The sequence below is a fragment of the Squalius cephalus genome (genome assembly GCF_949319135.1).
Source record: "Squalius cephalus genome assembly, chromosome: 8".
Classification (NCBI taxonomy): domain Eukaryota; kingdom Metazoa; phylum Chordata; class Actinopteri; order Cypriniformes; family Leuciscidae; genus Squalius; species Squalius cephalus.
The window spans coordinates 36,155,511-36,181,924 of NC_137129.1; the positions used below are offsets into that span (position 1 = coordinate 36,155,511).

The window sequence follows — 26,414 nt, forward strand, 5'->3', positions numbered from 1 at the left end:
CGTTATAAACATTTGCTAAAACTTAAAGACTAAGGAACCTACTGATCCAACTTTCTGCGAGTTTCTATCTCACACATCATTTCTATACATTAAAGGTACACTATGTAACTTTTGACACTCTGGCGGTAAAAAAACAAAACTGCATGCGTTTTGCGGAAGAACATTGTTTTGGTTGTGCTTCGGCTCTGCGTGACTGTGCGGATGAATATGGTTATCCAACTGCTCATAAAACATTCTAGTCTTACTACTAGTCTTAAGAGATAAGGGGTGGTGGTGGCGCAATGGATAAGACACATGCCTTTGGTGTGAGAGACCCGGGTTCGAATCCACTGTGAGACACCAATGTGTCCCTGAGCAAGACACTTAACCCCTAGTTGCTCCAGAGGCGTGCGACCTCTGACATATATAGCAATTGTAAGTCGCTTTGGATAAAAGCGTCAGCTAAATGAATAAATGTAATGTAAAATATCACCAGTTTAGATGGAAAGGATCTCAAACTGACTAGCTGAAGACGTTACTGTAGCTTTACCCATTAATAGACATGATACTTATGCTTTACAATTAGGGCTGGCACAATAAATCGATGAATCGTAAATAGAGAAATTATTTTAATCGATTCCAATTTTTTCAGAAATTCTCTCTCAAACCGATTCTGAGCTTAGTTTTTAACAGCAGATGGCACTGCGTGCTCTAGAAACAGCCAAAATCTGCTGGCTTCCTACACACACCACTTGAACCTTCTATAAAATAATCATTCATAAAGTTTGAAAAGGTTGAAGTGAATTACAAGGGTGTTTGCAGTGGGCTGTTTACATTAATCTTGCGTCATAAAATCATTCTGAGGTGCAAGCACTGTACATTCTAGGGAGAGCAGACGTCCCGAAAAATTCGGGACAGTCCCGAAATCTAAGCTGTTGTCCCGAATCCGGCCCTAATTGTCACGAAAATTATACTAAAGCAAAATCTTGAGTAGGTATTGTCTGATAAAACATTAAAAACTGTCCGTGGAGGTTGAGTCGTCCTGCAGCCAGCACCCGCCGGCTGCTCATTGGCTGCAGCATCTTTTTTTCTTCTTTTGAAGTTCTACAAAGATAGGCGTGAATTTATATGCATTGATAAGCGAGCGCAAGTTGCCGCAGCCACGAGGACAGTGTATTTGCAGGAAGCCGGTCGTAAGGGAGTGATTGATTGGTCGCAGCACTGTGTGTAAAAAAATACTTCGGCGTAATGTCTGATGTCGGGTTACACAAAGCAAATTATCTACACAATATACCATTCATATATATGAAACATGGCAAGAACAAGTTAATATCCCAAACCTCCATCATCAATGACATGAGCAGGACGTTTCTAAGTGATACGCTACTCATTTTGAGGTACATTATGAGATGTTGCAGCTGTAATTCCTCACCATCAGCATTAACAAGTGTATGTCCATCAACAAACCCATGTGCATATTCTAATTTATTGTGGTGCACATGCAGGAATTTTATCAATATATGCGCATACATTAACCCAGCACTAACGTGATTGACTGACGTTTGTAAAACAAATCTTGCTCCATCCTTAATCTTTACTCAAAGTAGTAAAAATGACAGACAATCTGCACTGATTGACACAGTTTTAGGTAAAATAGTGGCCCACAGCTGATTAGCAGAATTATTTCATTAAGAGCCGGTTAGCCAGAAACGTTCACAATATAAAACACAAAACTACGTATTTTGAACACCCGGTAGAACACATCACGTCACGGTAGATATACATCAATAATTATTCATACTTGCAGGTTGTGATTCGGAGGAGCAAGCTGGTCCAAATAAACTAGGTACTGACTCATTGTTCACGAGCAAGCGTTTTGCGAATCCCGCGTTGAACTCCGAGATTTGAGAAGCAGTCGTCAGGAAAATTACGTGTTTGAAGGCGTGTCAAGTTGTTCGCGGGCAGAACACGTACAACATAGGTGGGCATTATGCAAATGTATCTTCTAGTGGCTTAGACCAGTAAAGCAGTAGGATTCGAAACAAAAACGACTCTTATAGGCGGAGAATCTGACATTGCATAACAGAGTCTAACATTCAAACTTTAAAGGTTTATCTTGATGGCTTTTATGCCTCTTTTTTATAGTTAAATGTTGTACAAATGCTGAACATTGCTTGAGGGACTTTACATGGTATATCGTTTTAATTAGTCAGTGCTCGTATGGGGTAACAAAGAACTTTCTGATGGACAGATAGGATCTAAACCAATTAAATCCTGTGTGCCTGAGAGGCCAGTCCACTTCTGTATATCTCAGATCATTAACAGCTTTAATTAGGGCTGTTTCAGTGCTATGATGATGTTGATGATCTCAGATCTTCAACTGAGACTACATTTATATTTATTATTTATTTAATAGAGAATAAAAGTCTAAATTAAACTTATGGTTGTTTCTTCAACTACACCGATGATTTTATTACAGATTTCAAAGTTTTTCTAATATGAAAGACACTTTTTTTTTACCATACTTTTATTATATATCACTTAAAATATGAAAAGCCATCACAAAATGTAATTATAAATATAAAAAAATATATATATATATATTTATTTATATAAAAATATATATAAAAAAATATAAAAAATTATATATATATATATATATATATATATATATATATATATAAATATATATATATATATATATATATATATATATATATATATATATATATATATACACTGTATATATGTATATATATATATATATATATATATATATATATATATATATATATATATATATATATATAAATCTGTACACAATATACACAATATTTGTGGAATCCTTTCCACTGCAACAAACAATTGTCACTAAAAAAGTTTTATTAAAATGAATCCATGAGAGTGTGAAAAGAGTGTTTTAAGAGACATTACTTTCTAAAGTTGCACAGGGACAAAATCGTTCAGTTAAAAAAAAAACACCCTTCTATTTTCTTAGTAATTTTCCTAAAAAGGATGTAAGATTGGCCCATAATTGCTGAGTGTCAAATTATGTACAAATATTTCTTTAAAAGCATGTAAAGTAGCTTCGTCTAATTGGGGATGATACCACAGAAAGGCTAATTTGCATAATTCAAAAGAGCTTGGTTTATAAACAGCTTAATATAGCTAACGGAAGCTGTAAACATGTTACATTTTAATTAATATGGATTTGAGGGTCGGGGTCTATCTGGGTCTACTCACAACTAATAAAAACACTCAATTTAAGCACTAGGGATTTGAGCATTAATTTCACTTCAGATTTAATTTCACTTATACTTATACAGATACTTATGGGTTATATAGTGGGTTAAATTACAAAACATACAAGATAGAAAAAGTTTCAAGTATAGTATTACAACAGTCATTGTGGATTTTCTGCAAGTATTTTTGCTATATCTTATATTAATATTCTTTAATATTCATCTGTTGTAGTGTTTAAAAAAAAAATACTGAAAAAAAAAAATACTGCATATATATATATATATATATATATATATATATATATATATATATATATATATATATATATATATATATATATATATACACACACACACACACACACACACACACACACACACACACATACACATTAGGGAAGTATGCGATTTTGGATGCAACCATAGTTTCAATTTTATTTCACCAGTATGGACTGCATGCTGTCCTAACGCTAACCAATCAGACCTCAGGTACCACCCAAAATGCAGCAATAACCAATCAGAAAAAAGAAATATATTTTTTAATGTCACGTTGATCGTCATTCGTCGCTGTCACATTCAAGTACTCATGCACATCCCCAATATATATATATATATTTTCAAGTGTTTAGCAGTGATTGTATGTCATACAATATATATTAAAAAAATTATAATAACATACACACACACACACATATATATGTATGTATGTATGTATATATCTTAGTACCATATTCAAGTTTTTTATTTTCTGGTAAATCATTAAAACCAGAAAGAAATCACCAGCTAAGCTTGTTTTCAGAAAAGCTTGTTTTGAGAGTGCATTTGGTCTTGTAGTACATTTTAAGAATATAATTTTTGCAGTGCCTGCACTGTACCGTCAATCATGTTGACAAATCTTAGCAAAATCCATCTGGCTCTGGTGTCTTTATCAAGCATCTGAGTGTAACTCACATCATCAGGGAACTAGAGCTTGCAGTTTCCTGTTCCGCAGGCAGAAGGTGGAGATATGTGGAAATCTAAGCATGGCAATAAACTTCACAGGGAAGGAATCACAGGGTGTGACCCTCAAGCCCGGACTGAGATGCCATCTTAAAGTCTGGCCCGAATGAGATTTGTGCAAATAGCACAGGAAGTAAAGCCCCCTGAGGACAGCTCAAGGTTAAAAGCCCACATAAGGAGCCAGCGGCGTAGAAGAAATACATCTGTAAAACACAGAATTAAAAAAAGGCCTTTTTAATGAGCCATTAAAGCAAATAATCCCCCAAATACACATAAGTAACAATAGTAACAATAACTGAGCAACCTTTAAGCAACATAGCATTATTTGGAAAGCAAAACAGCACAAGTCTAGTTTTCATAGAACGCATCTTGAATGAAGTTTATTTTGTTCATACCGTAGGCGAAATGTTTTCTACTTCTTAAACCTCACTCAATTCGGTTAGGTTTAAGATCACAACAAGAGAAAAATGATTTGCCAATGTGGTATAACACATAATTCATTCGAGTATGTTCCCTGAAAACAAGTTTTAATGCATTAATCAATTTTGCTTCTCATTTGATCCTGTTTTAAGGAGGTTTAGATCTTTCTTTTGGAAAATATTATTAAAAAATAAATGCACTAGAGCGATCTTTCCTTTCTACCTCCTCTCCAAAAGTGGTTTGTAACATTCATGAAAGTCTTTAATGAGGCTCTAAAAGTCTCTTTCTTCACTTTCTCCACATTCACAGGGAAACAGGTCTCATCTCTTCTGGGCTGCTTAAGCAAAACTGTGAAAATTTATTCTGAATGCTATTTAAAACACGAAATAAAATCCCATAGAGCTAGAGGCTGGCGCTCAGACAGACGTGCATCTGCCGACAGCGTTGCCTTGCTTCTTCACTTCAAAGAAACAGATTTCCCAACCGCAAAAAAGGCCACAGGGATGATTTACCGTACTGAAGATCCCATAAAAAACCTTGTGCATCACATCCATACAAAGTTACCTATTCCTGAGCCCAAATCAGGGGGCGAGGGCTTGTTTAATGGTGTCACCTGCAAATAGGTTGAAGCTATCAGCTTTCCCTTTGCACCTATAAACATAAAAACGGTTTTGGTGCATTGGGATCACCTATTAAACCTTCAACACACACACACACACACACACACACACACAAGTTCTCTCATCAGCAGAGGAATGACAGCCCTTTCATCTCACATCCCCATAATCCGCTCTCATTAGCTGCACTGAGCGAAAGCAGAGGGCGGACACACGGATGAAGGAGAAGCGTCGATGCTTGTGAAACAGTGAACCGTGGCCGTACAGAAAACAATCCCTCCCTTCTCCGCTGTCGCACACACCAGGGACCCTCCGTGTCTGCATACAGCCAGAGACACACACTAATTAAAGCAAACCTTGCATGAGCCTGGTGAGATTTGCAGTTCATCCTTATCTCCCGCTCCTCCGGTCTGCCTCCGAAGACGTGTTAAAGAAACAAACAAACATTAGGTGGGAATATAACCAGCAAACGCAAGAGTGGGCTTCTCTTGAGGCAGCTTCGACGTACATGCGTCTCCGAGTCCCTCGTAATAATGCAGTGCTAAGCTCTCGCACTGTGCTTTTTCGACCCTGACAAGGCTGGAATGATACGGCACAGTCGAGTGCCAAGAACGGTGAGGATAAACCTCAGAGTGCCAATGAAAAGAAGATGGGGCATTTTTATATGGCATAAAGGTGAAGATGACATCTTGTTTCCTGATGAAGATAAGCAGGGTTGAAAATTTCATTGTAAAATTATATTTTTAAGTCTGTCAAAGCTAACACCAAATAGACACTAAGAATTTTGTTTTTGAAATAAGTCTCTTATGCTCACCAAGGCTGCATTTACTTGATCAAAAATATAGTAAAAACAGCAATCTTGTGAAATATTATTATAATTTAAAACGACCTGTTTTCTATTTGAATATATTTTACATTTTAATTTAATCCTGTGATGTAAAGCTGAATTTTCAGCATCATTACTCCAGTCTTCGGTGTCACATGATCCTTCAGAAATCATTCTAATATGCTGATCTGCTGCTCGAGAAATTTTTTATTTTTATTTTAAATTTTTTATTATCATCAATGTTGAAAACCGTTGTGTTGCTTCATATTTTTGAGGAAATCGTTCGGGATTCTATGATTAACAGAAAAGTTCAAAAGAACAGCATTTATTTTAAATAGAAATCTTTTATACATGTCTTTACTGTCACTTTTGATAAATTTAATGCATCCTTGCTAAGCAAAAATGTATATTCATTTAAAAATGTTTTACTCCAAACATTTGTAGTGGTAGTGTATTTAACATCACACTGTAAAAAAATATTTTCATGATTTATCACAACTTTTTATCTTTTATCGAATCAACTTTGAATTCATGTGGTTCAAATAACATAATATTTTGAGTTTCCAATCTTCATTGTATCAACTCAATTAACTCAACCAGGCAGCCAGGTAACTTGCTTTTTTAAGTTAAACCAACAATATTTTTTTACAGTGCATTTTTAATATATTTGATTGTATTTATTATTATTATGGTTCCATTTGATTTCTAAAGATGGGTCAAAATCTTACCTGTATCCTATTTTTCTGTGTAAAACTGCTTTGGAAGTTGAACTAAATTGGAAAGGTTTGTATTAGGTTGTCAACTTAAAACAAATAGATACATTTTCATGTTATAACTTATAAGTTATATACTAACAAGTACTTTTCAAGTACAGAAATATATAAATGCCTTTCGTGATCGTACTTGAGCATCCTTTATCAAAAAGTTTGAAAACACCTGTACTCGACAAATTGAAATGTTTAAAACCACCTCTTCCCCAATAAAAACATGCAGATCAGCTTATTGTACAATATGTTTTCTATTCATCAATCATGCAGAGTGAACTCCTTGAAAATAAAGCTGAAATAAATGTACAGCTAAAACCAAATGGCAAAAGCCTAACTCAGAGGACGACTGTTCTCATATCGATTCTGATCAACGTCGCCTCTCGCTTCTTTTTGTCCAGATAAGACTGGTTTGGCAAGCACACAGTACGACACAACTGTGAATCTGTCGAAACCACGTCTACGCTGAATGATCACACCGGGAGCCCTCAAATCATCACCACTTCTCTTGCTATTTTCTACTCGCTGTGCGAGGCATTTGATTGATTTGACAGGGCTATGAAAGCATGTTGCCTTGGTTTCCAGAGTGTGTTTGTCATTCTGCCTGTAATAGCTAAATTTTAGAGGGAGCTTTACAGTCAGTCAAATTACCTGCACCTTTTAGCTGTGAAGATGCCAGGATTGTTGACCAAACAAATGGATTTGTGATGCCAGACCGGTTTTAATCAACATGGGTCGCCGGTAAAAATAGATAAAAATAATAATTATGGAAGATGATGGATTTTAATGGTGTTTGATATGCATTTAAATTGAGTACATCCACAAAGTTCCTTGTGAAAACATCCTTACAATAAACGAGTCTCCTTGCTCTTAACCTATGGTAATTACCCTGCATTGCACGTCCTACCACCATCCACAGAGATCAGCGTGGAAAATCGACTCAGGTGAGCAGCCAACCGCGATCAAGTAAATTGAAGATGAAGCAAATGAATTCTCAATCAGTTGTGCCATAGTTATAGGGAAACAGCTTAATGAGGATTTAAAAGCGATTCCTCCTGCTGTTCCAAAGAGGTGGAGAAGGAAAACCTGGGCGTAGAGCCATAACAAATATCCATGATGGAATGCACACTGGGCTTCAAACAACATCTGAGCAGGTTTTCCTTTGTTAAAATGAAAAATTCTGGGACTAATTGGGACTAAAACCATTTTTTTTGTGTGTGCTCAAAAACAGGACTAACATACAGAACAGCAACCAAATCTCTCAGAGAAGAGGCTTCTTCCATCTAGTAGTCGAATTCATGCTAAGGAGTTGTTGTGTTCGTCCCTATATTTCTACCTCATTTGCAGGCCAATGGAATGAAAAACGCCTAGAAAACAGTGTTGGTGAAAGTTACTTTTTTAAAAGCAATTTGTTTCAATATTACTTTACTCCCTAAAAAGTAAATAATTTGTTACTTAGTTACTTTTATGGAAAGTAATATGTTTTGTTACTTTTCATTACTTTTTCTCACCCTGGCACCCTTTACAGGATTTATTTTTTATTTTTTTAATGAGAAGTTATTTTTTGCAAGGATTTAATGCATTCAACTAAATACATAGCCTACATAAAAAAAATTAAAGACTTTTTTTATATATATTATTAAATTCTGACCACTTAGAACATTTCCTGACCCCTAGAGCGATGTATGCCATTCAAAAGATCTCTTACCATTACACTAAAGAAGACATTTTGAAGAACATACTATGGAAGTCAATGGGTCCAAAATATGTTCTTTTGTGTTCAGCAGAAGAAAGAAACTCATAAAGGTTTGGAACAACTTGAGGGTGAGTAAATGATGACAGAACTAACCCTTTAATCAAATATTAATGTGTTATTTTACTCATTACATCAAAACAGTAATCTGATTACGTAATAGGCGTTACCCCAACACTGCTTGAAAGAGTGACTGTTCCTTTCTGAGATGCAGTTTACTATCTGGTTTATTGGAAGGTAAAATGTGTCTCCTAAAAGAGTAAACACTGTGGCTCTGTTGCACTTTCAACATTATGTTTGTTTGAGCGACTCAACCTAGGAAGTCTATGATACCTTGAGAAAGCTATCCGTTAGCGCTCTCATTCATCTTAATGAAGCGTCCTAATCAGTAAAACCTTGTCATGCCTAACTCTCTACCACACAAGGACATTTAACAGAAAACACTGCTTGATTTACAAACTAAAACAAGGGCACCACCACTGAAACATAACTTGTATTATAATAATAACTTGTAAACATAATAAGTATAACATACTTATTAAAGTGCTTTTATAATTGTGCAGAATTGAAGAATTGACTTACAATTGCAATTTAATTGGAATGACAGGAAGTGGAATTTACTCTATTAATCTATTTATAACATTCAAAAGTTTGGAGTCAGTAATTTTAAATTGTCATGATATTTCACAATATTACTGTTTTTATTGCATTTTTGATCAAATAAATGTAGCCTCGCTGAGCATAAAAGACTTCTTTCAAAAACGGATTATACATACTGTATATTTGATCAAATAAATGCATATAGACAAAAACATTAAAAGTCTGTCTTGACAAAAGTCTGTTTCTTCTACTTCCTTATATCCAAATTGAATTACAACTCAAAAAGTTTTTTTTTTTGTCAAACTCATCCATATTAATCAGGGAAATGTCACGGTCACATCTCCTCAAGCAAAGCTAGCAGGAGCGAGCAGGGAGCAGCTGCGGATATCATGCAGGACGGGAGCCGATAGTGAATGAACCACCGGCTGATAAACTGAGCAGAGGATGTGCATATGACTGCTGTGGCAACAGGATACAGACGGAACAAACTTCAGTGACCTTGCTTCTATTGACCAGAAAATGGGCTTAGACTGTGGTCTGTGAAGCAGATAATATTGGACAAGCCAGGCTACTGTAAACAGCGGGAAATATCCATTAGTATGTCTTGATCTCACAATGCGGCTATGACGCCTTTTAGTCATTTGTGCAATTCAGTGTATATATACACACACATACACAACCGTCAATTTTTTTGTTTTTTTTTCAAATTAATGAATTCTTTCGTTCAGCAAGGATGCATTAAATTGATCAGTAAAGAAGCGGCACAGTGTTTTCAACCTTGATAAAAAAAAAAATGTTTCTTGAGCAGCAAATCAGCATATTAGAATGATTCCTGAAGGATCATCATGTGACACTAAAGACTCAACTTTTCATCACAGGAATAAAGTACATTTTCAAATATATTCAAATAGAAAACAGGGTATTTTAAATTTGAATATATATTTCACAATATTAATGTTTTACTGGATTTTTGTTCAAATAAATGCAGCCTTGGTGAGCACAAGATACTTCTTTCATAAACATCGACCCAAACTTTTTGTGCTCATCAAGTCCATAACAAAATGCCTTTTTGCACATCATTATTTAAAACATTGACATTTCTTCAATTCAGTTACAATCGGTTGTTCTGAATTCAACTTATATTTCAAGGCAGTGGAAAGTGACCTAACGCTTAAAATGCAGTTGGCATCAGTTTCAGATTTAATTCTGCCAGGTCAGTTGAAGTGTGATCTCTCCCTTAAAATCAGTGACAGCACTTGAAGAGTTCGCTAACAGATACATATCGTCTTCCAGGTGCCAGTCTTCTTATCACTCTTAAAGGCTTTCTATAAAACACCACGGCCTCCCGCGGGAGCTACAAGGCCAAGGGCAATTTTACGGTATCTCTCGCAGAGGATCTCTGCTGATGTAGAGGTTACCTTTTCTCTCTTGCTAGCGCTATCTTCCCTCATTCCACTACATTAGCGTGCTACTGCGCTAATGCCGCAAGGACAATCTCCAAATTGAGCCCAGCAAAAACGTTTGACAGATAACACACAAAAAAAAAAAAGTAGAGGGAGAGAGTTTGAAAAAATGCACCCTCTCAAACCGGCCGACACTAACTCAGCTAAAAATAAGCATTATGGTAACGCGGTGACGGAAAATGCAAATGTAGCCGCTAATGAAATTTGGCTGCTCATTTCTTGCCAAGGTTTGGAATTAAAAAGATTTAAGACAGAGGGAGAAGAGGAGATAGAAATGTTCAAAAATAATGAAAGAAAATGACAAAGGGAGGAAGGTACAGAGGAAGCAGGCGAAGAGTTATTGAGCCGTGAACAACAGAGACGTACTCAAAAGAAAATGAGGCTATTTATTAAAAAATAGGAACATGAAACCAGAGGATCCATCAGTTACCTAGGAGCTCTGTTGGAAAGTCTGCACAGTTGGTGCCGTAATTGCCAGTGTTTGCTATTGCATATTACCATACTATTACTGCAGTATGTACTATATACTTCAAATCAAAATATATAGTATAAACACAAAGGGCCAACAGCTTGCGCCAGCACAAACCCTCTATTTGCTATAAAAAAAACTACTATCAGGATTTATGCAGTGAAAAGGCGTGAACAGTTATTTTGGCGGCTGACCTTATTGCATATGCATTTGTAGGAGTTTCCCTTTCAGACGCAAAATTTAAGGGAGGAGAGTATTTAAATGAATCACGCAAGGTGATTTACTAAGGTTTATGCTAGTCAAATTACAGGTATTCGCGTTATTATTTAGCGCCCAGAAAAAAACATGTTAAACCAGACGCTAATTTGCGCTGCTCTTGGCCGATTGCGTTGGTCATTATGGAAATGATCCGGCTGCGTCTGTGTTCTTTCATTTGCACGTCGTCAGTAGATCACGCGCAGACCTTTTCGGCACTTTTATGGGATTGTGCTCTCATGCTAATTTGCCCTGTTTAGTAAATCTGGCCCATAGAGCGCAATACTGTACCCCACAATGCAATGCTCTCCACTTCACCTTCACATTTCCAGTGTGACAAATGAAAGTAATATCTCTTATTTGATCAGGCAGCCAAATGTGAAGACTTTTTATATAAAATGATATCAAAATGCAAAATAATTCCAATAACTGGATGCTACTCACATACAACATAATGAAATCATGTGATAATAGCGTGTGACTACACGTACTACTAAAAGGCAATGTTATTTTGGAATGATGCACTTATTTTTTAATAACTAGGCAGTATACATTATATACTGTGTCATCCATTAAGCCTTTCCATTAACCAGAAAGAAAACAGATGACAAAGAGTTGATAGAGAGTGACAGAAAACAACACCCCCGAAATATTTTAAAATCATGTTTGTTCCAGGGTTTGTTCCTAAATGAGCAGCTCTAAGTAACATGACAGATTTCATTCAAAGGAATATTTACAAATTGCTCAACTGAGACAACACCGCCTGGGGAGATGATGTGTCGTGATCACCATAAATGTCTCTGTTAACCTATTAAAAGGAACGTTCCGGGTTCACAACCAGTTACACTGACAGCATCTATGACAAGGAAAATTATTTGGACTTTTTCGTCCCTCAGTTGTTTTAAAAAAGCAACAAATGATAGTGTACAGCCTATAAAACTTCAATATTAAACATGTTACCACAAAACTAGCATGCTTAACTTTGGCTATAAAAAGTTAAATCTACTTTTACTTCCCCTTGCAAAAAAGAAATACACTTTATCATATATTTTCTTAAGTACTTATTATTATGGACTTATAATTATAGAATATATATAAATACAGAATATAATTATGTGCAAATTGAACATACTGTTTTCGGACACTTAATGCATGTTATTTGCAATTAAATGAAAATGTGTTATAGTTTAAATTTATATCAAATGCAATTTATTAAACTTGAGAGTGCTTTTAACATACTTAAGTAGAAGTACATTTTTATATGTAGTATCATAATTATGTCAATTACCTTTGAAATATGGTTAAAGTGTACTGCCGGATTTACTGACAAACATTTATGGAAAACTAAAATGTAATGTAATTTCTAATTTGACTTTCTATTTATTACACATTTATAATGATAAGATTGAAATTTAGTAGATTTAAATTATATTTACTGTACATTAAATATCGAATAACACACTACAGATAAAAAAAAAATGTCAAGTACTTTACATGTTTTAGTATGTTTAATGTACACTTATTTTGATGTGTTGATGAGTTAAGATTATTCAATTATAATGATTCAAAATATACTAAAAAAATGATAATTATAGTGTTCATTGAAAAGAATCAGCTCGTTCACAAATCAGACACCACTATCGCGCCTCTGAGCGGGTGACAGTAACAAGTACAGTAACTAAGTGAAAAAATACTGTCACCTGCCGGTGATATTATCGTGGCGCCTTTTTCCAGTTCTGAATGTGGTGACTGGCCACATTTGAGCTTTGCAAGAACCAATGAGGTTCATTTGATTAAATAAACCTCATGGGTTCTTGCTGAAGCTCAAACGTGCTGCGTAACACGAGAATGAACCTCATTGGTTCTTGCTGAAGCTCAAACGTGCTGCGTAACACGAGGATGAACCTCATTGGTTATTGGTGAAGCTCAAACGTGCTGCGTAACACGAGAATGAACCTCATTGGTTCTTGCTGAAGCTCAAACGTGCTGCGTAACACGAGAATGAACCTCATTGGTTCTTGCTGAAGCTCAAACGTGCTGCGTAACATGAGAATGAACCTCATTGGTTCTTGCTGAAGCTCAAACGTGCTGCGTAACACGAGAATGAACCTCATTGGTTCTTGCAGAAGCTCAAACGTGCTGCGTAACACGAGAATGAACCTCATTGGTTCTTGCTGAAGCTCAAACGTGCTGCGTAACACGAGAATGAACCTCATTGGTTCTTGCTGAAGCTCAAACGTGCTGCGTAACATGAGAATGAACCTCATTGGTTCTTGCTGAAGCTCAAACGTGCTGCGTAACACGAGAATGAACCTCATTGGTTCTTGCAGAAGCTCAAACGTGCTGCGTAACACGAGAATGAACCTCATTGGTTCTTGCTGAAGCTCAAACGTGCTGCGTAACACGAGAATGAACCTCACTGGTTCTTGCAGAAGCTCAAACGTGCTACGTAACACGAGAATGAACCTCATTGGTTCTTGCTGAAGCTCAAACGTGCTACGTAACACGAGAATGAACCTCATTGGTTATTGGTGAAGCTCAAACGTGCTGCGTAACACAAGAATGAACCTCATTGGTTATTGGTGAAGCTCAAACGTGCTGCGTAACACAAGAATGAACCTCATTGGTTATTGGTGAAGCTCAAACGTGCTGTGTAACATGAGAATGAACCTCATTGGTTCTTGCTGAGGCTCAAACGTCCTGCGTAACATGAGAATGAACCTCATTGGTTATTGGTGAAGCTCAAACGTGCTGCGTAACACGAGAATGAACCTCATTGGTTCTTGCTGAAGCTCAAACGTGCTGCGTAACATGAGAATGAACCTCATTGGTTCTTGCTGAAGCTCAAACGTGCTGCGTAACACGAGAATGAACCTCATTGGTTCTTGCTGAAGCTCAAACGTGCTACGTAACACGAGAATGAACCTCATTGGTTATTGGTGAAGCTCAAACGTGCTGCGTAACACAAGAATGAACCTCATTGGTTATTGGTGAAGCTCAAACGTGCTGTGTAACATGAGAATGAACCTCATTGGTTCTTGCTGAGGCTCAAACGTCCTGCGTAACATGAGAATGAACCTCATTGGTTATTGGTGAAGCTCAAACGTGCTGTGTAACATGAGAATGAACCTCATTGGTTCTTGAGGAAGCTCAAACGTGCTGCGTAACACGAGAATGAACCTCATTGGTTCTTGCAGAAGCTCAAACGTGCTGCGTAACACGAGAATGAACCTCATTGGTTCTTGCTGAAGCTCAAACGTGCTGCGTAACACGAGAATGAACCTCACTGGTTCTTGCAGAAGCTCAAACGTGCTGCGTAACACGAGAATGAACCTCATTGGTTCTTGCTGAAGCTCAAACGTGCTACGTAACACGAGAATGAACCTCATTGGTTCTTGCTGAAGCTCAAACGTGCTGCGTAACAGGAGAATGAACCTCATTGGTTCTTGCTGAAGCTCAAACGTGCTGCGTAACACGAGAATGAACCTCATTGGTTCTTGCTGAAGCTCAAACGTGCTGCGTAACATGAGAATGAACCTCATTGGTTCTTGCTGAAGCTCAAACGTGCTGCGTAACACGAGAATGAACCTCATTGGTTCTTGCAGAAGCTCAAACGTGCTGCGTAACACGAGAATGAACCTCATTGGTTCTTGCTGAAGCTCAAACGTGCTGCGTAACACGAGAATGAACCTCATTGGTTCTTGCTGAAGCTCAAACGTGCTGCGTAACATGAGAATGAACCTCATTGGTTCTTGCTGAAGCTCAAACGTGCTGCGTAACACGAGAATGAACCTCATTGGTTCTTGCAGAAGCTCAAACGTGCTGCGTAACACGAGAATGAACCTCATTGGTTCTTGCTGAAGCTCAAACGTGCTGCGTAACACGAGAATGAACCTCACTGGTTCTTGCAGAAGCTCAAACGTGCTACGTAACACGAGAATGAACCTCATTGGTTCTTGCTGAAGCTCAAACGTGCTACGTAACACGAGAATGAACCTCATTGGTTATTGGTGAAGCTCAAACGTGCTGCGTAACACAAGAATGAACCTCATTGGTTATTGGTGAAGCTCAAACGTGCTGCGTAACACAAGAATGAACCTCATTGGTTATTGGTGAAGCTCAAACGTGCTGTGTAACATGAGAATGAACCTCATTGGTTCTTGCTGAGGCTCAAACGTCCTGCGTAACATGAGAATGAACCTCATTGGTTATTGGTGAAGCTCAAACGTGCTGCGTAACACGAGAATGAACCTCATTGGTTCTTGCTGAAGCTCAAACGTGCTGCGTAACATGAGAATGAACCTCATTGGTTCTTGCTGAAGCTCAAACGTGCTGCGTAACACGAGAATGAACCTCATTGGTTCTTGCTGAAGCTCAAACGTGCTACGTAACACGAGAATGAACCTCATTGGTTATTGGTGAAGCTCAAACGTGCTGCGTAACACAAGAATGAACCTCATTGGTTATTGGTGAAGCTCAAACGTGCTGTGTAACATGAGAATGAACCTCATTGGTTCTTGCTGAGGCTCAAACGTCCTGCGTAACATGAGAATGAACCTCATTGGTTATTGGTGAAGCTCAAACGTGCTGTGTAACATGAGAATGAACCTCATTGGTTCTTGAGGAAGCTCAAACGTGCTGCGTAACACGAGAATGAACCTCATTGGTTCTTGCAGAAGCTCAAACGTGCTGCGTAACACGAGAATGAACCTCATTGGTTCTTGCTGAAGCTCAAACGTGCTGCGTAACACGAGAATGAACCTCACTGGTTCTTGCAGAAGCTCAAACGTGCTGCGTAACACGAGAATGAACCTCATTGGTTCTTGCTGAAGCTCAAACGTGCTACGTAACACGAGAATGAACCTCATTGGTTCTTGCTGAAGCTCAAACGTGCTGCGTAACAGGAGAATGAACCTCATTGGTTATTGGTGAAGCTCAAACGTGCTGCGTAACACGAGGATGAACCTCATTGGTTATTGGTGAAGCTCAAACGTGCTGCGTAACATGAGAATGAACCTCATTGGTTCTTGCTGAAGCTCAAACGTGCTGCGTAACACAAGAATGAACCTCATTGGTTATTGGTGAAGCTCAAACGTGCTGCGTAACACAAGAATGAACCTCATTGGTTATTGGTGAAGCTCAAACGTGCTGCGTAACATGAGAATGAACCTCATTGGTTATTGGTGAAGCTCAAACGTGCTGTGTAACATGAGAATGAACCTCATTGGTTCTTGCTGAGGCTCAAACGTCCTGCGTAACATGAGAATGAACCTCACTGGTTTTCGCACGTCAAGCGAACATGCTTGAGCTTACATTTACCACAACTGATGTGTGAGCTGATGAATGTTTATATGTAAATAAAAGCCTAAATTCAACCTGTTCATCATATAAAGTGATCGAGTCTTTTCAGAAAATTTTGACTAAACCTCTCAATTCATATGGATTAGACAGAAAGCTCTCCAATTTCATCAAAAAAGATCTTCATGACACGAGGGTGAGTAACTAACCCTTTAAGATTTACATACACTGAAAAAAATTGGTGTAGGATTTACTTAGAAACAATTTTCGAGTAATTTTCGAACAATTGTGAGTAAATTTCAGAAATAATTACAAAAGAAACGGCAAGTAACACATTGAATTGACCATGAAATTTTGAAGCAGAATGACTTAAATAGTATTTTCTTGTAAAACGTACTCCAATAATCTCGGGCTTGTTTACAACTTCAAAAAATCCTTTTTTTTTTCTCTTTTTTTTTTTTACAGTGTATATAGTTCACATATAAACAAATATGTGAATCAGACTGCAAAGTTTAGGGTTCATCTAAACAGGACTGGACATTGGAAAATAGAATCTGAAATTGGATTGGATTCATTTGATGGATACTAGTGCATTATCATCACCATCATCATGGCTTGGCTTCGGGAACGAAGATTTGGGAAGGAAATCCAAGTTTTCTACAGGCACGCTGGTGGCTGACGAGGCCTATGCGGGACAGGCAGGTCCTGCCACAACTGCTGCAGGTAAAGGTCTGGTCCAGGATGGGTGCTGAGGGGACACGTTTTTTTCTTCTTCTCCTTTTATCCTCCATACTGGCCCTGCGAGCATCTTCAAAGAGGGAGGTGGCCTGATGGACTGTGCGCCGCCAGGAGTCGCGATCAGCTGCTTGTGTTGCCCACTGACGGTGATCGATGCAGCAAGCAGTGAGGGACTTCTTTAGCAAGTCTTTGTACCGCTTTCGTGGTGCCCCGATGTTACGGTAGCCAGAGGACAATTCCCCATACAGCACGATCTTAGGTAAGCGATGGTTCTCCATCCTGGAGACGTGCCCTGCCCAGCGAAGTTGTACCTTGAGGACCATAGCCTCAATGCTAGTGACCGCTGCTGACTCGAGGACTTCAGTGTTGGCAACAAAGTCATTCCAACAAATGTTGAGGATTGTGCGGAGGCAGCGCTGATGAAAGCGCTCGAGGAGTCTCAGGTGATGGCGGTACGTGACCCAGGACTCAGCGCCATACAGGAGAGTGGTCAGCACGACAGCTTTGTATACACTGACCTTCGTGTCTTTTTTGAGGTTGTTGTTGTTCCAGACGCGTCCGTATAGTCTGCTGAATGCTCTATTTGCCTTGGCCAGCCTGTTGTCGATTTCTTTGTCGATCTTGGCGTCAGACAAGATCATGCACCCCAAGTAGCTGAAATGGTGGACAGCCTTCAGTTCTGTTTGTTCAATCGAGATACTTGGTGGATGGTACTCTTTTTGTGGTGCGGGCTGATGTAAAACTTCCGTCTTCTTCAAGCTGACTTCAAGGCCGAAGATCTGAGCAGTTTTTGCGAAACAGGACGTGATTCGCTGCATAGCTGTCTCTGTGTGAGCAAGGAGGGCGGCATCGTCAGCAAACAGCAGCTCCCGGATCAGTAGCTCCATGGTCTTTGTGCGGGCCTGCAGACGCCTCAGGTTGAACACGCTCCCATCGAGACGAAAACGGATGTATACTAGGGCTGTGCAATTAATTGAATTTCGATTTCGATTTCGATTTTTGCTCCCAACGATCACCAAAATAGTATAATCGAGTAAAAACGATTATTTTGCCATGTTCCGTTGTGAAAGAATGCTCTTATTTTGTCTTGTGTTCTGAATGACACGCGCACATCCGCCCCTCCCGATGCCATAAACTCTCTCAGCTTGAATGTTTAAACTGATAAAACTTAAAAAGAAATGAAAATGATAAACTTTAGTTACGATGCAATGCTGGCCCGATTGTACAAGTGACAATTCCGTCATGTCCCGACTCCTAAACGCGAATGTGTAGTTTCGACGCTTGCTTTGTCCAGCGCATTTTGAGAGACGGAGAGAGAGAAGACGCAGCACCGCTGAACACTGACGCGGTTTGTGAAATTGCGTCTTGGAGAAAGTTTTAAAATTATTGATTTGATTTTATAATCTGTGTGGATTCATTTAGGCTACTCATACAATCTACATGCTAAAGTGAATCAATGTTTGCCGGGGAATTTCCCGCATTATAAGTGGTAGACCTGCGTGAATTATTAAAATACTCATTGAAGTATTATCTGTTATATAGCCTAGTATTTATTTTAATATTTCAAAAAGTACAATCAATGTTCAAATTTCAATTTTTTAAGAATTGTTGAAAGGTGTCTTTGGTAACACTTTACAATAAGGTTCATTAATTAGCATTAGTTAACTACCTTTGTTAAGATTAACTAATAATGAACAATACTTCTACAGCATTTACTAATCTTAGTTAATATTAATTTCACCATTTACTAATACGTTATTAAAATGAAAGGTTGTATTTGTTAACATTAGTTAATGCATTGTAAACTAACATGAACAAACAATGAACAGCTGTATTTTTATTAACTAGCATTAAAAAAGATTAATAAATACTGTAACAAATGTATTTTTCATTGTTAGTTCATGTTAGTTAATACATTAATTGTAAAGTGTTACCGTGTCTTTTTAATAAATGCAACACATTCCCAAAGTCATGTGAAATAATCGTGTTACATAATCGTGATTTCAATACTGACCAAAATAATCGTGATTATGATTTTTTCCATAATCGAGCAGCCCTAATGTATACGCCATCAACGTCGTCAAGGTCCTCTGTGATCTGCTGGAGCATCATGCTGAACAAAATGGTGAACAGAGTAGGAGCAAGAACACAGCCCTGTTTTACACCGTTTGCAATAGGGAAGGGCTGCGAAAGGTCGTTGCTGTATCTGACTTGTCCAAGCTGCGTAACATGAGAATGAACCTCATTGGTTATTGGTGAAGCTCAAACGTGCTGTGTAACATGAGAATGAACCTCATTGGTTCTTGCTGAGGCTCAAACGTCCTGCGTAACATGAGAATGAACCTCACTGGTTTTCGCACGTCAAGCGAACATGCTTGAGCTTACATTTACCACAACTGATGTGTGAGCTGATGAATGTTTATATGTAAATAAAAGCCTAAATTCAACCTGTTCATCATATAAAGTGATCGAGTCTTTTCAGAAAATTTTGACTAAACCTCTCAATTCATATGGATTAGACAGAAAGCTCTCCGATTTCATCAAAAAAGATCTTCATTTGTGTTCCGAAGATGGTTTGGAATGACACGAGGGTGAGTAACTAACCCTTTAAGATTTACATACACTGAAAAAAATTGGTGTAGGATTTACTTAGAAACAATTTTCGAGTAATTTTCGAACAATTGTGAGTAAATTTCAGAAATAATTACAAAAGAAACGGCAAGTAACACATTGAATTGACCATGAAATTTTGAAGCAGAATGACTTAAATAGTATTTTCTTGTAAAACGTACTCCAATAATCTCGGGCTTGTTTACAACTTCAAAAAATCCTTTTTTTTTTTTCTCTTTTTTTTTTTTTACAGTGTATATAGTTCACATATAAACAAATATGTGAATCAGACTGCAAAGTTTAGGGTTCATCTAAACAGGACTGGACATTGGAAAATAGAATCTGAAATTGGATTGGATTCATTTGATGGATACTAGTGCATTATACATTCCTGCTAAATCACTTTCTGTGATAATCAAGATTATAAAACAAATGCTGTCAATAGAGCTTAACTCGTATTAAATGCCTTGTCTTTACATTTTGATGCAGATTATTGACATAAAAGAGTTAGTGATGCAGTTCTTGACATAAAAGAGGTCACTATCATTATGGTTCCCCATGATGAGGACAATTAAGTTGCTATTTATTTTTGGCATCACTTTAATCACTGGATGGATTATGCATTTTAATTGCTAAAATGAAAGTTAGTAAGGACACAACACACCATGCTGGACAATAGCATTCATTATCTGTCCTTCTGCAGAGCATGCCACTGTCGTCTGTTGGCATACGGTGCCAGCCATGTTGTCTGACTGCGTTGGTCTTGCCAGCTTCACAGACACCGAGGCAGCGCCTGCCATACCAAAAAAGGCACTTCAAATTGGCTCTTTGATGCACTGAGACAGAAAAGTAGAGGAAGGGGGAGTGCAACAACGGTGGAGTGAGTTTTGGAATGGAGAGACGCTACAAGAAACATGAGAGAGGAAGAGAGTTTTCACTGGGGATGTGCAAAACTACACATTTTCTAAACGGACTAGCCAAAAGTGGAACTGTTTCCATCTGCAATTGCACATAGGCTAACATTTGAAAAATAGCACAGAACACAACCATTTAACAGTGAAATAGACTGATATTGTGCATAATCGACCATCCCTACTTTCCACAAGATTGCACGTACTGAGGTAAAAATACATATATGCACGTTTAGATTTGAAGAGAAGATGAGATAGTGACAGGAACAGACAAAGACGGTAATTTGGACAGACAGCTCTATCAGTATCGGAATGAATCTGAACGCAGCAACTACTACCACATTTTTATGCAGATCACTCTCCTGGAAACATGCAAATGCACATGCAAAAACACAGCGAGTGCACGTTCAGTGATTCTCAAACATTTATGGAATTATTCTATATGCCAGTGCATTGGCCATTAAGAGATTATAGCAAACAGACTCCCTCTGGTTAAAGCTAATCATCTCTGAACACTGGGCCACACTCTGGGTTTTTTTAATACTATGCTCAAAGCATAATAGAGAAGACTTTAAAATGTCAAAACCAGAAAAGATGAGTCTCACTGCATTAGTTCGAATTCATTGGAATATGTTTAATTTTGCGCATTGAATAATAGTTTGTACAATGATCTAGGATTTTCTTTGGGCTCTAATTCAATCAAAATGTATTTTATTTTACGTATTTTAGAGTGAAATAGGATATTCCTCAGTGAAAAGTCTTAAAAATGTTTAAATACTACAAAAAATAAACTTTTCTTTCTAATAATGTACACTGATGTGTCATCCACATCAGAAACATTCGTTTAGAAAGCATATAGGGTGCATTTAGATTTCATTTGATTATGAGAAATAGTTACAACTTTGAGATATAAAGTCGAATTGTAAGAAATAGCTGCAATTGTGAAATTATAAAAATTATTATTTTTTACCTAATTCAAATAATAAATAAAGCTGCAACTGTGAGATATTAAGTAAAATTGTAAGAAATAAAGTATCACTGCAGTTGTGAGATTGAAAAAATAAAAAATAAACACAAAATGCAATTTTTCCCTAATTATTTACGAGAAATAAAGTTAGTCAAATTGTGAGAAATAATGTTACAATAGAGAAATATAAAATATTTCAAATATTTCCTTGTAATTTCAAGAAATAAAGTTGCATTTTCACCAAAAAATATATTATTATTTTTACCTAATTAATTACATGACAAAGCTGCAACTGTGATATTAAGTCAAACTGTATGAAATAATGTTAAAATTCTTTGCAATTTCAAGAAATAAAGTAGTGAAAACTGTGAAAAATGAAGCCACTGTTTGAAATCACAAGTAAAATCTCAATTATGAAAAATAAAATAACAATTCCCATTTAATTTTTTTCCTCTGAGGTAGAAACAGGTTTTCATGATAGTCCAAGTAGGCTACAGTGAATATGTTTGTTCTTGGATTGCACTTGTAACTGTCAGTCACACAGAAGTACACAAGTCTACATATATTTCCTGCCAAAATGCAGCTGCCGTAATCTCTCGTTCATGTTCAGAGTCATTTATTCAGTACTTCTGTTCTCTCATATGCGGTGCTATCTACCTCTCTCTTGTTCTTTCTCTCAGACATTCTCAAAAATTGTCACCTTCTTACTCCTTTTTCCATCCATTTTTATCTTTCTCCAATTTTTCCCATCCGTTGCTTCTCTGAGGCTGCCTTTCCTTTCCTGACGAACAAGATGGAAAAAGAAATGGGGCTGAATTATAGCCTGAGATAACAGGAACTGTGCATGTACTCGTGTGTGTGAGTGTGTGTGTGTGTCTGTACGTGTGTAAGCCATGTAATAGCACCATTCTTCCTCGAGTCACACTCATGTACACATGAAATCAGCTGGGATCTCTCACATAGAAAACTATGAGAAAATATAATGTGGTCAGAATGTATTTCACTCACAAAGCACATAATGACAAGTTTTGCCACGCCATCGAACATAAAACTGGGTCAGCCATCAAGGAGGACACGAGCCAAAGCTGAACAGATTTTTACATTATGTAAATGGTGCGTCTCGTTGAGACCACCAGCATTAATATAAATAGCTTGGTTCGTGTGGCACTTACCAAAAACGCAAATCATACGGTCGGACAATCATCAGCCACACAATCCCTGTCTTTGCTCCTCTCTCGGTTTCTGTCACAAATACTTTATCCTTTATCCTCTGTGTTCTCTAGATCTATCTGTCCGCCTCACTCAAATCCTCTCACAAACATATTCTGAACCACAGATGCTCAGTTTTCACAAGCAATCCATTCAGAGCCAAAAAAAAAACTAGGAAGACTTTAAACTGATAAAATACAGTTTTCAAAGCAAGAACGCAAGAAATCCAGTGGATCAAAGAAAAAAGATAGCAAAACACATGAGTTGCTATTTTATATATATTTTATATATATAGCCTATAAAACAAAAATTATCTATATTAGTAGTGTGTCATTGTGAATGTGAACATACTCAGAAATCAGTGGATGCTTCGGGCCAGACTGATGCTCTGCTGGTGCTGGATGTCTACCAGAAAACTAGAGCAGAAATTCATCAGTATGTCAGTGTTTGGATGATTGCGGACAGTATAACAGCCAGTTGTCCATAATACAAACAAAACACAAATTACAGCAAATAAATAACAGCATTCACTTACAACAAATATACGCTCAAGTGTATTTTGCCAAATACTGAAAATATTTCCACTTTAGTGATAGCAAAGCAGAGAGTAACAATAATAGGAAAGAAGGGTGAACGATATCAGGTTGTGTGATGAACACACACAGAATTAGCTATGCATGTACATTGACCATCACTGCTAATACACACGTGCACTCGTGCAATAAATACGAGAGGTCAATGGAAGAAGAAGAAGAAGAAGAAGAAGAAGAGCAAGGGTTTGTGGGTACTAAATAAAGGGGCAGCAATCTCCGAGCACGGACATTATGTCTAATGCAGCGTGCCAACATTCTCGTTCCTCCTTCTCCTATCAGCTCAAACAGATAAAACTAAAACTCTCAATGAAAGCAGAAATTCAACCTCTTAATTGTCACCGATTGCTTTTTTAGTGCCTTCACATATTTTAATAATCATCATAAATTAGGTATCATTTGAAAGCTTAAACACTCAAAATTCATCCTCTGAAAACCATTTTGAAATTGGACATTGTGTTACCATGGAAACGATACTTTAAATCCTTTTAGTGGGCCACTCCCCCTAGTGGGCAGTGCCATGTTTCATATTACTATGTTTGACTCAAAACATTTTTAATCTTGACAAAACGCATATCGTCGGAAAGGATTGAGACTCAATGTTCTATATTTGGTGACTGAAATGTATTAATTTGTTACAAGAGAACGCATCCAAAAAAAAAAAAAAAAAAAATCCATGGAATCTGGGTGTCGCCCCGGTGGATATTTTGGGTATTACGCCAAAATAAAATATAAACAACTTCAACATTTCAACTTCAAATTTGGAACACAAGACATATGGCTTTGATTTTATAACAATTTTAGAGCAAAATGGTTTTGAAATATATATATTTTGTATCAAATAAAAATGCTTAGTACAGTACTGTACATTTGCATTACAGTCAACTTCATTTAATTTTTGAAGGTCTTTCTCTTTAGAAATAATCTGTCTTCTTTAAAAAGAGGCCAATCTTAGGTCTGTATTCCAAAGTCTTCATGAATTACAACCACTTAAGTTAGTGCGTTTTCACATCTATGCTCAAAAAGGGGGGTTAAATGTTCATTAAATGTTTTCAGTCAGAGACTGTTTCTAATTGCTATTTTCTGCCATCCGAGTCTTGGAAAGCAAATAAATGCACACAGAACCAGAGCAGCAGGGCAGGTTTCCACTGACACCAGTGGCAGAAGACTCTGTCAAGCTCCGGCTGTAAAGAGCAGCAGGTGTCTCAGTGAAGGGCTGAAGGGGCATCGCTAGATTTCCATCACACCAGATGTGAGCGATGACTGAGAGTATAAAGGTGAAACCAGAGGGCAAACAACGTGATAACACAGCTCACTGTCTGCAGCTCTCTGTGCATTCATTCAACAGAGCACAACATAACCCTTTCATCATTAATAAGGATTAGTTTAACATGATTTTGAGAATGGATTTGCTATGGTTTAAATATCTATGATAATTAGGGTTGCAGTCTATATTAGTTTTCCTGCGGGATTAGAGAGATTTGCATGTGTAGTGATAATGCAATGGTAAAATACTGTAAATAAATCATATATATCTATAAAGAAAATCCTTAGCATACTTGAGTCTGCCAGCAAGGGGAAGAGGAATAAAGTCTCATAAACAACTGCTGTGAGAAATCATTGTTGGGTCGCCTGTATGGCCCATAGCGCTGGAATCATTGACATTATAGAGTGTCCTGTTGTTTTCTAGTTAATGCTGCATGAACGTGCGTGTGTGTATATTCGAAAATTCATTTGTCAGATCGGTTCATCATAACTACTCAATAAAATAACACTGGTTGAATCATTTTTGTAATAATAATAATTGTGAATCATCATATAATCAGAAATACAGCCCACTGCATCAATGTTTAAAATTAATTAGCATCTTGACTGGTTGTTTTGAATATTAACCCCAAATTTGTAATTGTTGGTTGTTTCTCACTTTTCTTCCGCTCTGTTGGAAACCTAGAACAACAAACATTAGGCGGATATCATTGTACGTGAAGAAGCCGTCTAGTAAGTTGGCTCTGAACTCAAGCTTGGCCAGAAGTATCAATCGACCAGTCTGAATTTCAAATGTTGCCACTTTAACAAATAAGAAAACCAAGCTAGAAAAGCAACACTGGCATGTCTGTGCACTTGCTGCGAGTAGATACCATTAAGCTGTGTGTCAATCAAAATGCCAGAAAACCCACCCATCAATTATGTGATCTTGACTTGAGATTGCACAATAAACGTGATCCTGTTCAAATGTTGCTGATAATAAATGACTGCACATTACTAAAGCATGCACTGAAAGGTTTGCCTTGAAACAAACCAGACCTCTAAACCCCCGTTCACACCATCAATGACTTGCAGCAACAAAGTGACCTGAACTCATGCAATCTAACAAGGAACAACATCTTAGTACGATAGTGCCAAAGTGTCCGGAAGTCATTGGCTGCATCCGAATATGCATTCTACTCTACTATATGATAGGGCGAAAAACAGCATGTGAAAGACTAGTATGTCCGAATTCACAGAATTCGTAAAACAGTCGGCGAAAAGTACCTGAATGACCTGGTACTTCCGCTGAGATTCTGAAGTGCACATCCAGTGGACACTTTACTATCCCATGAGCAGAGGTGGGTAGTAATGAAGTACATTTATTTCGTTACATTTACTTGAGTATTTTTTGGGGAAAAATTGTACTTTTAAGAGTAGATTTAAATGTGGGTACTTT

At 37.5% G+C, this 26,414-nt stretch overlaps 1 protein-coding gene across 4 annotated transcripts in view; it reads right to left on the minus strand.

Moving 5' to 3' along the window:
- The window catches only part of jupb (junction plakoglobin b), a 104,856-nt gene that overhangs the window by 45,539 nt on the left and 32,903 nt on the right, over nucleotides 1–26,414 (minus strand). Inside the window, exon 1 of one of the 4 annotated variants that reach the window (XM_079878645.1) lies at nucleotides 4,173–4,189. The exons of the other annotated variants lie outside the window; for them this stretch is intronic. The gene's annotated coding sequence lies outside the window, so the exon portion shown is untranslated. Of the gene's footprint in view, nucleotides 1–4,172; nucleotides 4,190–26,414 lie in introns of those variants that run through there. 4 annotated transcript variants of the gene reach the window in all.